This window comes from Muntiacus reevesi, chromosome 5 (genome assembly GCF_963930625.1).
Source record: "Muntiacus reevesi chromosome 5, mMunRee1.1, whole genome shotgun sequence".
Taxonomy (NCBI): Eukaryota; Metazoa; Chordata; class Mammalia; order Artiodactyla; family Cervidae; genus Muntiacus; species Muntiacus reevesi.
This window is the reverse complement of record NC_089253.1, coordinates 112963997-112967642: the sequence shown is the minus strand read 5'-3', so window position 1 is coordinate 112967642 and position 3646 is coordinate 112963997. Positions and strand designations below refer to the sequence as shown.

The 3646-nt window shown below is 39.7% G+C and overlaps 1 pseudogene; it reads right to left on the bottom strand.

The window, feature by feature from the left end:
* Positions 1 to 573: 573 nt before the first annotated feature.
* Positions 574 to 3230, bottom strand: LOC136169414 (centrosomal protein 20 pseudogene; annotated as a pseudogene).
* Between the last annotated feature and the right edge of the window lie 416 nt (positions 3231 to 3646).

Genomic DNA, 3646 nt, shown 5'->3' with positions numbered 1-3646 from the left:
AGTTGGGGTCTATACCAACACCCATTCTACCTTTCCAGTTGGCATAAGTGTTTACTGTGAATTTAAACAGTTTACCAAATACTGTTCATCCATTGCATCATTTAATCCTTTTAACAAACTGTGATACTCTGAAGTAGATACTATTATCATATCTATTTTTATAGATAAATTAACCTGCCTAAAGTACCACAGCCAAAAAATTAGGAGGTTTAGACTTAATCCTGGGTAGTCTGGTTTTAGCCTCAAAATTGTTACCACCAACTGCTGTTGCCTGTAAACCATGCTCCATTTTTTTTTCTTTTTATAAAAACTGGCATACAATTTACTTACAATCCATTTTTCTTTTGTTTTTATTTTTTTTATGTTTCTTAAAAGTTATTTACAACAATCAAGATTTATATTCATTCTGGGAATTCCCTGGCAGTCCGCTGGTCAGGACTTTGCACCTGCACTGTGAGGGTTTGGGTTCAGTCCCTAGCTGGGGGACCATTTGCTTTCTTCTACTAAACTGTCTGCCAAGATTTGTGTTTGGCAGCTGAAGACCCTTTTAGAAGCGTATTTCGGACGTTATCCCTAGTTTAATGCAAGAAATGAGCAAAAATTCGATAAAAAAAGAGGTATTGTATTATCCTTTGATTCTTCAAAATCACTTAGTTCACAGATGAGAAACTGTCCAATTGAACCACAGGTTGACCAGAATCTCCTGAGGGGCAGACTTGTATACTCATATTGAATTTCAAATAGTCCCGAATTAACTCATTAATTGGAAGGTTTTCATGAGACAATGATGGTCAGGGTTCCCTTTTATCAGCAAGGGCATTGAAAACTTCAGCTCAAATCCTTGCCCTTAAATGCTGCAATACTTCTCTTTTTCCCCGGTTTCCTTTAAAACGGCCTTCAGCTCCGCGGCAGTTGCTAGTTTTCAATGGCCAGGGGTTTGCCTGCAGTCCAGTTTTTTCTTGACAACATTTGTTTTTGCTTCCAAGAAAACTGTTTCACTGAATGCTACATGAGACAATCATCTCCTGTGGGATCTGATAACAAAATCATGTGGGATTTGGTAACAAAATCAGATTTGAGCTGTACGATAACACTAATGGGAAAACGCTTTGGGGAAAAAGTTCCATCCTTAGTTATTTATGGGGCTGTTTTGTAAAATCAAAACAAAACAGAGAACAAATGCATGTTGTTAGTGCAAATAAAATAGTTCCTAAGACACTATACAATCATCTATAAGCTGAATTTTATTCATATTGTACCTTTTTTTACAAGAAAATTTTGAAAATCAGAATAATTAATATATGGGTGTGGAGCAAAAGTGTTTAGTAAGCTCCAAGTTAACAGAGATCTACAAGGAAGGCAAATACACAGAACCTGTCTGCGAAGCTGAACACAGGACGAGATGGAGACGATTTATGATGCCACAGCCAGATAAGACAAGTCCTGAAGCATAAAATCAAGAAAATAAGGGAGCAATTGTCCTTCTTTTGAGGCTTAGTCATCATGACAAATTTTTCTTGAGGGATGAAAAATTTGACTGAATCAGAACATGAATTCTTAGATTACAGGTGGCTAACAATATGCTGAATGGAATAAAATAGAATAATGTTGTTGGTCATTCACTGGTTTGTTGAATATTTATTGAACAATCACTCTGCCTGAATTGTATAAAACATCAGGGTCAGATCCATGGGTGATAAAAAGAAGTAGATGACTTCGATTGGTCCTAGCCCTTGTAGACAGAAGAGAGACGTAAAAAAATACTTTCACCCCAAAGCTGTCTGTGAATGGTAGCATACTGAAGGGAAAGTGAAGGTGAAAGTTGCTCAGTCGTGTCTGACTCTTTGTGACCCCATGGAGTATAGAGCCCACAGAACTCTCCAGGCCAGAATACTGGAGTGGGGAGCCTTTCCCTTCTCCAGGGGATCTTCCCAATCCAGGGATGGAACTCAGGTCTCCCGCATTGCAGGTGGACTCTTTACTGAGTCATAAGGGCAGATGGAAAAGACACTGAATGTTTTTTTGCAATGTTAAGATAAACTTCCCTGCTAGTCCAGTGGTTAAGGGTCTGTGCTTCCAACTCAGCGGGTACGGGTTTGGTCCCTGGCTGGGAAACAGTGATCCCACATGCCTCGTGGTGCTGCCCCCCCAAAAGATAGGAAACCCCACTGTGAATTGGGAGAAAAAATTTTCTCTTACAGAGAGGCCAAATAAAATAAAGGCCGACAGGGAATACCTGACTATTGGCTGCAATCCTGACACCCTTTCAATTTCTTTTCCTAGAACTTTCCTGGACCTAGCTTTATTATTGTTTCAGGGTCCATAAGATAATAAAGAGCCCTGTATAATAAGTTCCCATTTTTCCAAAGTTATCTAGAGCTAGTATTATTTACAGCCACAGTATTTTAACAATGGTAGGGAGAAACAGGTCATAGGACAAGTCAGGAGGTTATTGCAGTATTCCAAGTGAAAGAGGATGACAGCCTAAACAAGCTTAAAGACATTGAGAAGGAAAAGAAGATGGATCAGTTATTGATATCCAAGGCAGAATCAATAACTCTTACTGATCTATTTGATAGGACAATGTGGCAAAGATAATTGCTATATGTTTACAAAACCATTACGTTCTTCTGGGCACACTGCTAAACATTGGTACAAGTATCGAGGTGGTGTCGTATGATGAATTCTTACTGTGGAATATAAGTAAAAGTTATGTGTCAGTCTAGTCCAAGGTAATTAAGAACAGATGGTGGTTCAGAGGTAAAAAAATCCACATGCTAATGCAGGAGTTGCAAGTTTGATCTCTGGGTTAGGAAGATCCCCTGGAGAAGGAAATGGCAACCCCCGCCATTATTCTTGGCTGGGAAATTCTCACGGGAAGAGGAACCTGGCAGGCTGTAGTCCATGGGGTTACAAAAGAGTTGGACATGACTTAGCAACTAAACAACCACAACAGATACTTTCTCCACTCCCACTTTTGTCCATCCAGTTAAAAGAAAAGACTCTTATGGTGGTAGTGTTTTCAGATAGATGAATCTTGAATCCCTGAGTCACCAGTTTGTGGTTTGTTAGTTATATAGTGGAACTGTCTTCAGTAGGAATTGTTTTCTAAGGGATCCAAGGTACCCCTAGTTTTTGAAATGTTGCAATAATTTCCTTATTTTACTGTTCTGGAACCAGTTTTCACTACTTCTCAGCTGAGGTTCTACTGCACCATCTGTGTCCCACATGGCACGTTTACAATTCCCATGTGTGTCCGTGCTTTTCCTGCTCGGTTCCCTTTCTCATCAAGGCGGTGCTCTTTCCAGTGTCCTGCTTATAGGCAGACATCTCATTTTCAACTGCTTGCTTGCCTTATGCAGGTTCAAGGCCTTATCTGTTTGCTTTCTTTCTTCTTTTCTTTTTTCTTTTGGCTATACCATTGGACATGCAGGATCTTAGTTACCAGACCAGGGGTCAATTCCAGGCCCCCTGCAGTGGAAGCACAGAGTTCTAACCACTGGCAGGGAATTCCCTGCTTTCTTCATAGACATTAAAATCACAGCTAGTTATCATTAAGCAAATATTCAGATTCAAGATCTTCTAAGGACATAGTGGAAAAGGCATGAGCTTGTTATTACTGACGGTGAATGCTCTTTTCATTTCT